A 13,164-nucleotide genomic window follows, 5' to 3' on the forward strand; every position below is an offset into this window, starting at 1 on the left:
TAGTGGTACTATGCAGTAATGCAGTGTTCCCCTGTTCACCTGAGGGACAGATAAGATTACAGGTGTTTGAGGGTGAACTCCAGGGTAAGAGCGGGGGCAGACATTACTCATCTCTTTCTTGTTACACTATCCAAAGCCAATATTTAATGGACCAGGTGACACCGGTGTCACCTCTCAATCAGTCCTGCCACTTGAATGAGATGCAGGATAGTGGAGATATAATGTCTTTGATATTGCACTTATATGGCTGACATCAATATGTGTGCTAATATATATTGTACAACACTTAGTTCCTGTCTATGAATCTGATTCAGTTTTGAGTGCTGATATTTAGTATAACCACTCTGGGATGTTTCACTGTTTGTATCACTCCACCCATATGTGTTCGCCACATAAAATTCCACATCCTACTTTTAAACAGTTACAACAGTAGTGTTAGTGACATCATCAGCGGACATGGTAAATTATGCTTTTCAGGAATATAACTTTTCAAATATGAAAGCTCATCAGATTAAGATGAAAAGGATGAAGGGACACCAATGTCAGCAGAAGCACCTTTAACAGGAATTTACAAATCAATGTGAGCTAGCTAGCCAGCTAGCTGACATGCTTGGGATCTGTTTTAAGTAGTGGAGTAAAAATAAACAGAACATTTGTCCATATTGTGTCTGAAATATCTACTCAATATTATTTTTTTTCTTTATAGAAATGTTGTATAAAAGCACAGATTAGCTAGGCAAGTCACCCTGTGGGCTCGTGCTCACGCCAACTCACAGCTGTGCAGTGTATCAGTGTAGCCACACTCTTGCATGTGTGACATTGCTTCAATATGTACACTGCCTGGCCAAAAAAAAAGTGACACACTCTAAAATTTCACTCCACCATCTTTAGCTTTGATTACAGAACGCATTCACCGTGGCATTGTTTCTACAACCTTGTGCTACATGTTAACTTTTGGTAGTTAACATCCCAAAGACTTACAATGGGGTCAAGTTCAGGACTCTGTAGTAGCCAATTCATGTGTGAAAATGATTTCTCATGCTCCCTGAACCACTCTTTCACAATTTGAGCCTAATGAATCTTGGCATTGTCATCATGGAATATGCCTGTGCTGTCAGGGAAGAAAAAAATCCGTTGATGGGATAACCTGGTCATTCAGTACATTCAGGTACTCAGCTGACTTCATTTTATTGCTGCATAACGTTGCTGAACCTGGACCTGACCAACTGAAGCAACCCCAGATCACAACACTTCCTCCAGAGTCTTGTACTGTAGGCACTATGCATGATGGGTGCATCGCTTTTTGCTATTCCCTTCTTACCCTGATGCTCCCATTGCTTTGGAATAGGGTAAATCTGGACTCATCAGACCAGATACCCTTTTTCCATTGCTCCACAGTCCAATCTTTATGCTCCCTAGCAAACTGAAGTCATTTTTATCTGATTAGCCTTACACTGATTAGACCACACAGCTGTTTAGTCCCAGTCCTGTACATTCTCATCGCATTGTACATGTGGAAGTGCCCTTACTTTCACTATTAAACATAGCCATGAGTTCGATTGTCGATTTTTTTTTTTACGATGTGACTTCACCATGCATTTTAAGGATTTCAAATCATGATCATTCAAGATTTTGAATATTCGTTTTTCCAGCCACATTTCTGCCTCAAAGTTTTCAGTTCACCCCTCTCCTTCCAGGTTTTAATAATATGTTGGACAGTTCTTAACCCAATTCCAGGGATTTCAGCAATGTCCTTAGTTTTTTTCACTTTAACATCTTTTCCACGACCATGGGACACAATATGTCTTCCCACATGGTTGTTTAAGAATTGAGAAGCTACACAATGCATCAGTTAGGGTAAAAAGAATTGTTGCCAGCTAAAACATATTAGTCACTGCAATAACGATCCAATCATATCTTAAGTATTTGCTTATTTAATTACAAACAGCAACGTTTTTTGGCCAGGCAGTGTAGGTACTGGTTCAATTAACTCACTCCAAATAAAATAAGCATCTTCCTGTTTGGGTGGTGTAGCTATTCTAAATTTCCACAAGTTGTGAAGGAGTGTGGGTTTGAGTGTGTGCATGGTGATCTGGTGGACTGGGATAGATAGACTGCTATCCCCAGGGTACCTGGGATATGCTCCAGTTTCACCATGACCCTGACCTGGATAAAGTGGTTACTGAAGATGAATGACTAAATTGTCCTTTTTCACTCACTGCAAGTGATCCTCTCTGAAGCCCACGAAACAATGAGACCTTTCACATTTTGTCATCAGGTAAGATTCCATAATTACAAACATTACTAAAGTCTGCTTACAGATCGCATTGTTATTTCATTTCATGAACACAAATCTGTATTTGTTACTAATGAAAAATGTGCATATTTCCCATTGCTTATGTTTAAAAAATTATCATTCTGCACTATAGAGAAAATTGGCAGATGTACCTGTCTTAAGGGGCAGAAATGCCCTTCATTGTCCTTTTCAAGTATGTGCTTATGAAATATTGAGATTGTCTGTAAGCTGAAGCAGTCAGTTTGGAATCCCCAGGTCAGAGGAAAGCCTGTCTTTTTTCTTCTAACACCCTAACATTTACTGTCTGCTTAGATTCTGGCAGCTGGCAATTCTCACCATGCTGCTTTTCCTGCTCTATATCTATCTTGATTTTCCCATCACCATCTGTCTCTCTTTCCTTCTCTCTTTCTCTCTAATCTCACTTATTGTCTCACATTGTATCACTTTCTCACTTCCCTAGACTTGACATGCCAGGTGTATTTTTAGATGACTGCTTTGACACTTTTTTTTGCAGAGCCCATTGATTTATTTCTATCAGATGTGTGCTTCCTTTTAAATCAAGCATGAGAAATTCCACTGTGAGCATTCCTCATCGCACAGCCTCACTCATTATTACACAAGGTCAGAACACTCACATAACATATTATATTATCTCCTTGGGATAGAATGTTTTAGCACCCTATATTATTGTTAGTGATCTACAAAGCTTCCCCCAGCCTCTAATGAGACATAGTTAATATGAACCTTGTGGTATCATGCATCGCTTCTGCAGCATGTATGACATCCCTTAGTCTTAATATAGTTTACTAATGTGTTATTTGTGTATCCATCTGTTTGAATGGCTTCACATGCTTTCCTTTTGCAGCCTCATATTCTGATGGTGCTAAACTGTTCTGTAGGCACTGGTTATAACATATCATAAAGCATAAAGACCCATCCGTCAGCTATGCAGTGTCGAGTGATATTAATTGCAAAGAGTGCAGCATACCGCATGCCTTAAAAGGAGCGGATCTTTTGAGGTAAGCTGGGCTGTAGACAGCAGACAGAGCTCTACATCTTATGTACAGAACAGTTCAGAGGGTAAACACTGAGCTGTTTCTTCTCAACTCACAGCACAACTGTCTTATGCACTAGCTTTCTGCATACCACCTGTCCTAATTATAACTGCAGTTCAAAAACAACATACACGTGCTGTGTCCTCTATATTTAGTGTTCATTTTTAGTGATCAATTATGCAGTGAGCTGTATGCTGACACAGCTGTTATTATATGTTTGGTTTTGTGTACAGCCTCAGTAAATGTGTGCATGTAGTGTGTGTGTGAATATGTGCATGTTTCATTAAAAAAAAAAAAGTTCTAGTTGTAGGGCTTAGTTACAAAAAGTTGCCAAAAATAATAATGTAATATAAGAGCAGGAACCAAATGGGAAAAAGTAATAGCCCATTGATGACTCTAAAGGATATACTATCTCGGCTCTATAGTGGAATAGGCCCAATTCCAGAGGGATACATCATTTCCATTTGAGCTGAACTTAAGATAACAGATTACTATACTACTGCATGCCACTTTTACTTAAATACACTGGAAATATATAGGCCTGTTTGCTTCAAAATGGATCTGTTGAAAACCATTTAATAGGGCATGGTGGCTTAGTGGTTAGCATGTTTGTTTCACACTTCCAGAGTTGGGGGTTTGAATCCTGCCTCTGCCTCTCTCTGGTTTCCTCCCCTAGTCCAAAGACATGATTGGCATTCTTAAATTGTTTTAGTGTGTGCAGTTGTGTCCTGCGATGGATCAGTGCCCCATCCAGAGTGTTCCCTGCCTCATGCCCTCATAACCACTGGCTGCTCTTGATTGCTATACAGAGACAATGGATATATTTATTTTGTAGAAAACATCTTCCTGTTGCAATCACAGTTTTCAGTTCTCATTGGATAGTGAGATTATACACAAATGCAAAATACTTGTATCATGGGAGCAGAAGAGAACCAACACCAAGCTTCCAGGGAAGACAGAAAAAGGGCAGATGATTTACAACCCACCCACTACAGGTCAGGACATGAGTTCAGCTAGAGGACAGTTTACATGCCAGTTGAAAAAATTTGCTACTGTAATTTGTGCTAAATATATAATACAATTTTATTTCGACAGTGATTTACAATAGTTTGTTTCAGGAAAGCTTTGCAGCCATAACTGCTTTAACTCCACTCATGAGCAAGGTAAAAGATTCAGTAGCAAGGAATGATGCAACCAGAAAGGAGTAAGTATGTTTCTGTTAGCTGGTGTGTGAGTCATGGACGCAGGTATGCTGGTTATGTTTATTTACACAAAGCAGTGTCTGTGCTGTATGGTCATCAGCTCAGGCTCATAAAAGTCCAGGAGGCTAAAGATAGCTATAAGTGACTCCAGGAGCAGATGTAAATCACCACCATAAGAGCTCCATTAAAACTAGCGCTGTACGTCCTGCATACTTCAGTTGTGGATTTAAACCTATGCCCATATGTTTTTGCAGCTTCCTTAATGACATCACTAATCCCACCCAAACAAAAAAAAACATCAAGCTATCTAGTGCCTTCTTAAGAAAACAAGTCTGCATGTTTTACTGTTCTCTTGTCAGTAGCAGTGAAGGGCTGACCCCTGTGTTGAAAAGCATTGATCATGCCTTTCTCTGTGAACTGCACACCAGGTGGTTTAGTGCCCAAAACAGTCCTATGACCTGCAGAGACCTCAGACCTCAGCTCTGCCCCCTCCAGCCATGCATTCCATAGGCTCACCACCTGCAAAACTCACCAAAAACATATAATTAAGGGGTGGTGGGATGATAAAAATGTCTGCAAAGCAGACATCTTAAATGTGGAGGGGGACTTTTCACATTCAGGTAGAAATAAGTGAGTAGTAAAGTTGACCATGTGTTGAATAATTCAAAGACACTTTGTAAGACGGGGCATGCAACTGTGCTCAGAATTAACCAATAATATTCCAATTCATGTTCAAAAGTAATTATTATACATATTCCTGTCATCAAGGAAGTGATTGTGATTAACCCCAAAAAAAGACTGGCTGTTTCTTTTGGATTTTCTTTTGGTAGGATTTTCTTGGTTTCATCCGACTGCTGAAGCCATGGTGCACAAAGACCTTACAAAGCATGTACGCGATCTAATTTTTGAAAGGAATAGATCAGACGGTTTTCAAAAAAATTCCAAAACAATAGATGTACCATGGAACACCATCAAAGCCATCATTAATGAGTGGAGAAAATGGGGCACCACAGTAACATTACAAAGAACAGGACGTCGGTCCAAAATTTATGAAGACTTATCAGGGAGGCTGCCAAGGATTCTCGGCAACATTAAAGGAACTGCAGGAATATCAGGAAAGTATTGGTCACTCCCTGCATGTGAAAATTTCTCGTATTCATCATGCTATGGTGCTGTTTCTCTTCAGCTGGAACTGGTGCTCTAGTTAAGATAAAGGGAATCATGGACAGCGCCATGCACCAATCTATTTTGACACAAGCACTGCAGGCATCTGTTAGACAGCTAAAGGTGAAGAAAAATTTGACCTTCCAGCACAATAATGACCCAATGCACAAATCCTGGTCAACAAAGAAATTGTTGACCAGGCCGAGTCAGAGCCCAGATGTAAATCCTATCGAAAGCCTGTAGAATGATTTAAAGAGAGCTGGAGCTTTTTTTTTCAAGGGAGAGTGTGCTGTGTGTTATGTGCTTTGTTGGCAGACTTTTACCCAAAAACGTCAGTCTGAGTGCTGTATTACAAGCAAAAGGTGTTTTAACAAATTATTAGTTAAGGGGTGTGCACACTTATGCAACCAGGTTATTATAAGTTATTTATTTTTCTTGTTTTACATTTTCTCCTTTTTTGTACTTTATAATCATTTATGGTTTCATTTTTATGTCACAAAAATATACTATTTTAACAGGAGTGTCTAGACTTTCTACATCAACTATATATGTAGGATACTTTTCTGATGATAATATCAATACTTAAAACTTTATATGCATCTTTAAAAAAAATTCTAAGCTTTAAAATTATATTTAACAAATATGTTTAAGAAGCACTTCACAAAAATGCCAGGAAAAAATAAAACAGATAAGAACAAAAACAAAACAAAACAAAACAAAACAAAAAAACAACCCTAAGCTTTTTATTCAGTTAACCTCTTTAATGTAGTATACATGTAATATGCAAATAAGAATATATGTAAACATTTCCAGTTCCAAAAGATCCAAATTCAATCTTTTCCAATTTACAGGCTCTGAGATAATTCATTCTTTTTTCTCCAATATTTGAACCACAATTTTTTAGCCGGATACCAATCCTGGGTATTGAATCAGTAGATCAACACCATCTCTAGGGTGTTATCTTTCTCAGACTTCTTTTTTTTCATTTTTTTTTATTTTTTTAATCTATCAGTTTGGGCAATAATTTCAAACCCATTTTCACTTTACTACTGCCATGTTTTCTTCTGCCTGTACATCCACGATTGTGAATACATACTTTCTGTCTGTGTGTGTCTGTGTGTGGTGTGTGGTGTGTGTCTGTGTGTGTGTGTGTGTGTGTGTGTGTGTGTGTGTGTGTGTGTGTGTGTGTGTGTGTGTGTGTGTGTGTGAACGCGCGTGTGTGTGTCCTTATCTGTATGTCTGTAATAGTCCCCAGAGAGGCAATCAATGGAGCCATGATCTCACCAGGCCTCTCAAATCCTATATTTCCCCGGTGGCTTCCACAGCATGAAACTAGAAACTAAGTGACAGCAGCAGTGATCAACAAAGAGACACAATCACACATGTCCTCTTTATCTTGTGCTGTCTTTAGTAACCAGTTCATGGTTGAGGTGCAGGGAAGAGAAAAGTAATATTATAATCACTCCAATTAATGGTTTGGGAAAAGATGGGAAAGAGAATATGATCTTCTGTCAACTTAAACTAATCTAAGTACAAAATTAATCTTCCAGCAAAACAACGTGATCCAGTGCTTCCCTGCTAATCAAGTGAGGGAGTCATTTCCTCATATGCAGCTGAGTTCAGGTCTCTGACAGATGATAATGGAAGAGGCAGTCCATTTGTTTTTAATTTCTGGTTTGTACATTACCATTTATTTTGTTTGCCAGTGGTTGCCTGGTAGATGTTGGTAACACCATTGCATGTTGGCTTAACATAAATGGAAAAGCAGCCACCTGTCCAAATTAATGTGCAAGACACAAGTGTGGGTGTATGTTCCACATTGTAAAGCTTGTTTATATGAGGAGAGTGTAGAATATACAGAAGGTGGTGTATCTGCACATAGATTTCTGAGTTTGCAAGCCCATAAAGACCTAACAGCATAAAGTTCAATCTTTCTTGAAACAGCCTAAACATACTCATACTTCTTGTTGAGTTGTGTCTCAGGTCTCTCAGGACCCTGGCTTTATTCGAAAGTTTTGCATGGTTTTCATGTCCAAGGACCAGCCTATTAATCAGACAAACCTTTATGAAAAACAAAGGGCTCGCATAAACTTGGCTCTTTTTCATTCAGTCCTTTCTATCTTCTTATTATGGTAACATAATGTGCAACATCAAATATTCAGGTCATGCTCCAAAACAATAGATCAGTTCTACTGATATGAATAGCTCTGAGTCTGAAATTCACAAGCAGCTGCCAAGCCCAAAATAATGATCGGTATTCAAGTTCTGAATTCAAAAGACTTAGTTTTTAGTGACACATAATGAAGCTATATGAGAATGTGATCAAGCAGCTAATAAAGCAAGGTACATTATAGCATAGTCGAGCAGTCTACCTCTCAACCTGTTGACCTCTAGTATACCGAAAAGTACAGAGCTACTCAGAGTTTATTCTGTAAGGTCACTGACCAGGCCCAGGCCGGAATTCAATTCTCACTGAAAGTCAGTTCTCATTGATTACATTAGACTGGACTTAAAGCATGGACAACAGCTGTAGCAGAGACATTATGTGTTTGTGCTATTGATGTAGCACAGATAAAATGATGATTAAAAAATTAGCAAGATATTGAAAACACAGTTAAAGGATACTTGAAAGGTTTTCTTGATGATCTGTTACTCGATTTTACAATGCATACCATTTAGCAAGTATAAAAATAAACAATGAGATATCATCAAAAGAACAACAATGGAAGAAGACAACAGGTCACTTGTTGGGATTGTGAAAGGGCGGGAGCAAGACACAGTACAAGAAAAAGAGGAAAAGATAGTGGTATGATTTACAATAAATATATAATGACCAACTGTACATCCTGCTATCTATTGGCAATAAAGAATAAGCTAGAGCTAGTGCTAAATGACCCCAGATTACACACAATTGTACATTAAATATACACTTTACTCTGATATTTTGCCCATAGGCTGCAATTGTCAGAATCCTCAAGACTGCAATTTTGGTAGAGTGGTTAAGATGTTGGACTACTGATTGGAAGGTTATGAGTTCAAATCCCAGCCCTGCCAAGCTCAACTGCTCAGATGTATAAAATAGATCATTGAAACTTGCTCCAAATGCCCTAAATGTAAATGATTATCTCTGTGCACTTCCATGTACAGTATATGCACTTCTGTAAAGATTCCAAGAGGAAACTTGTGAACATTTCAACAATGAGTATGTCAGTGGTCACCAAAGATAGGGTCACAGTTGAGATTTATTTGTTATTCATGATCTATGGAATTTTTAAAATTAAGATTGAAATGATCAGACAATTATTAGTAAAATTTCATAAACCCTCTTTTATATTGGAGCCATTCTTACTTACACCAGGCCACAGCAGCCTCATGTTAATTGTACAATAAAGTGCCATTTACACAAGGCAATATTAAAATGTATTTTTCTGCACAGCACATTCATGGGATCAAGCTAGAAAAACTACAGAAATACAAAATTAACACTATCTTTTGCAGTGTATAATGACAAACCCAACTGTTGGTAACAATAGCACTGTCAGTGTAGGCTATAACAATTAAATGTGATGTGCAATATACATGTGTAAGTGTATATTGCACTGTTTTTATGTGCAAACAGCAGCATTGGTTTTAACTGGAGTTATCTGGAATTAATTTGATAAGAGCAGTTTTCATCTTAAATTTGACTCACTGACCAAAAAAATGTTGAGAACCCCTGCTCTAGTAAATGCTGGCTTGTGAGACTGGGGCATGAGTATTCCCTAGAGGCAATACCAAAATAAAAACATGCTGATTTATAAAAATGTAGGTCTTAAATAAACTAATAAAAATAGATAGTATTTCCCCAGTGGTCTTCCTTACATTCATTGTGTTTTAACTGGGTAAAATATTCTGTAGTCATAGAGTAAAGATGTCCTGTAGAGAATGCGTGTAAGGCATGAATGCTCTTCGCATGGTGAAAGTTTGTTATTTTCCATTATGAAGTTCTGAAAACTACAGGTTTAACTGCCCTGCAACATATTCCTCCTTTGTATGAATCTCAAACAGAAGTAAAGTTATAGCATATTAAAACGTGCTTATGCCCCAAAAAAGGGAGTAGAAATTTTCATCAAAATATTCCATTCTGACTCCACTAAGAGATGCCAACACACTGATTGTCTAAAAGCAACTGCTCTTTATTTTAATTTGTAGATCATTTAAAATGTAATAAAATGTTTAAATAATAAATATGACCATTAAAATGAAAATGGACTATCTTTATACAAGCTTTTATTCTTAACCTACAGACTAATAGACTATTCAGAAATCACACTCAGAAATATATTGAATGGTTGTTGAAAAGGCTACTAACCTTTATAGATTATTAGAATTTATTATATCTAATGAAAAGATTTGGTGTCCTCAATTACCTAGTTACTCTGCTGTCATCTCTATATTACCTCAATTAAAAATGATCTTATCCTGATTTAATACATGTATTATCCTCAGAAAACAGGCTATTTCCTGTAAACTCCCTGCCTACCTCTACATTTGCATCCTAAGGTATTTATTGGAAAAATAACTTTCACACGATATAACATTATATGAAACATCTGTTATGGAACAAAAGTAATCGCTTTAGTACTTAGCATCATCCTTACCATAATACTTATGTACATGTGCTTTTTAAAAATTTTTTTTTTTTAAATAAATTTGCAAAGATTTCAAACAAACTTCTTTCACGTTGTCATTATGGGGTATTGTTTGTAGAATTTTGAGGAAAATAATGAATTTAATCCATTTTGGAATAAGGATGTAACATAACAAAATGTGGAAAAAGTGAAGCGCTGTGAATAGTTTCCGAATGCACTGCAAGTACTACTTACCATCAATGCAACTTCCAAATACAGAAATTTGTCTGTTCGTTCGGATACTCGATACGCGTCATCTTTTTTTTCTTTTAGCCATTTCACCTTTATTTTTAAAAAAAAAAACCCTAAAAACAGACTGGCTATGTAGTTTTCAACCGATTTATGAATTAGATCAGGAAATTACTGCACTGCTCCACAATGTCCAATGAAATTTGAGCTTGTTGTGCCACATCACAATTGGTTGGTGTACACATGAAAAACAGGCATCGATTATGAATTATTTAATGTTTTAAAATATGTAATATGTAGAGTTTTATTTGAATTGACACACTAGATTTTGTGATTCGTGATTATTTGTATTTATTATTTCTTGCCATCAAGCCATAGGCAATCACTGAAAGCGCCATATATGGCTTGCGAGCCATAGGTTCCAGACCACTGCTTTAAGGGCTGTAACTATAGAGTGAGTGTGTGACTACACCACACTGGGACTTTCACCCAGGGAAATGTTAAGCAATTAGTACACTAATTCAGTTAAGATGCTTAGGTTTGTTATATCAAGAAGCAGGAGACATGGCTTCCATTAAAAGGGGACCATGACTTATTGAAAATAACCACCAGGCATCAGAAGAGATATAAACATACCATACACAGTAATCAGGTTAAAGCAGAATCAACCACAAGCAGTGGAATACATAAAAAATAAATTCAATAATTACACAAACAAAACAGATCACAAAAGAACAAAGCAAAAAGAACAAATCACATGCAAAGAGCTAAGAGAAACTACCATGCAGGTTTGTGGACCACCACTGGGATGCTGGCTGTTTGGGGCATACCCCACAGACCACTCCACAACACACAAGTGTGCACAAGCCAGTGACAACCAAAATCAACACAATGAGTGCTACATGCAATAGACTAGACTATGCAATAGGGGGCACTCAAACTCCATACATGTGAGTAATATATAGCTTAGCCAATAAAGAAAAGGGTAGCTAGAGACAAATAATAAAAAGAAAATAAAAAAGATTGTATTCAGCACATACTCTACAATGTGCAAAGCAAGTAGGAAACAAAAACCACAAAAATTACAGAAAATAAACCAAACGAAATCAACACAGAAACAAATAAAACAAACAACAGATCCAGCTAAATGACAAAGGAAAATAATAAACACAGATTATGCAAAAGAATTAACAAAATGGTAAACACAAATAAATCAGATCAGGGAATGCACTACACCACTGCTCGCTCCAAACCACGCACTGGGGACACTGGGCTGCTGATTGCAGCACAATGATAAAGAGAGGCTAAATAGCAGTGAAGCACTAGTGGATACTTTATGCAAACCACTGGAGGACCATGGCTTAATAATACCTGTAAACAACGAATCAATCTAAATTACTAGTGAATTAAACCTCAATGTAATTTAACATTAAAACAACAATGACATCCCGGCACAGCAAGTGGTCCCAACAAACAATGAGACGAGACAGGTGCTATTCTAATGTGGGGAATTAAAAAATCGCTGCCATCCTAAACACACCAGATAGAGACAGCACAGCAAGAGAAACGAACATCCCTGGGAACCATAGTTATGACACATACTGTTACCAACATGCCTGCAATCATGTCACATTGAAAAACAATGTACCAAAGAGACAAAAACAGACATGTTTCCCCTACTACAATGGACAGTCAGTAACAAATTGATGAGTACTCTTGTAGGGTGCAGAGCGTTTACCTGTCCTGATATTGTGTTGTCTACTACTCGTTGTCCTCTACTAGATGTCCTCTACGACACTCAAGCCAATTATCCAAAATCCACAATTAATGTGAGGATACTGAGTGCAGAAAACTCTGTGAGTGGAAATCCGTTTCACTACACAGTCAGAAGGCAAGAAAGCATATACATGAACAATTTCTACACTGTTTTGGTATATATATATATATATATATATATATATATATATGAATGGATTTGTTGTTATTGTTAAAAGCCTTTTTTTTGTTGTTATTTTTGGCAGTTTGACAGAATTCAGCCACACCAAACCCATGTAATAGGTTTTTCCACACCAGAAAACATTGTGTATAGAGCTGTGATTTTACCACTGACAACTTTGCATTCATGATGTCCCCATACATGTGTAAATGACAATACATATTTCAAAGAAGAGAGCTGCACATCTTTGTATGTGAGGCATGTGGGAGGACACTGAGAGACAGGAGCAAAAGCTATTCATCTTTATGCATTAGCAAACAAGAGTATGTGGTGATCTACAGCATAGAACATCACTCCTGTTTCTGCAATGTGCAAAAAATAGATATACTATTGATCAGATATTGTGCAGCCTTTTAGTGTACCCTCTTCCCACCAATCCATGAAAATGTGAGGGAGAGCACAGTGTGAGTGCTGAGGCATGATGAAATTCTCAAATCCTCAAACTCAAATAGTACTTTATGCATTTATCTTTTCCCAGTTGCCCCAATATGGAGCTGACAGCATTCCCCTAGGCTCTGTCTAAATTTCTCTCTCTCTCTCTCTCTCTCTCTCTCTCTCTCTCTCTCTCTCTCTCTCTCTCTCTCTCTCTCTC

The sequence above is a fragment of the Ictalurus punctatus genome, chromosome 3 (assembly GCF_001660625.3).
Source record: "Ictalurus punctatus breed USDA103 chromosome 3, Coco_2.0, whole genome shotgun sequence".
Lineage (NCBI taxonomy): Eukaryota > Metazoa > Chordata > Actinopteri > Siluriformes > Ictaluridae > Ictalurus > Ictalurus punctatus.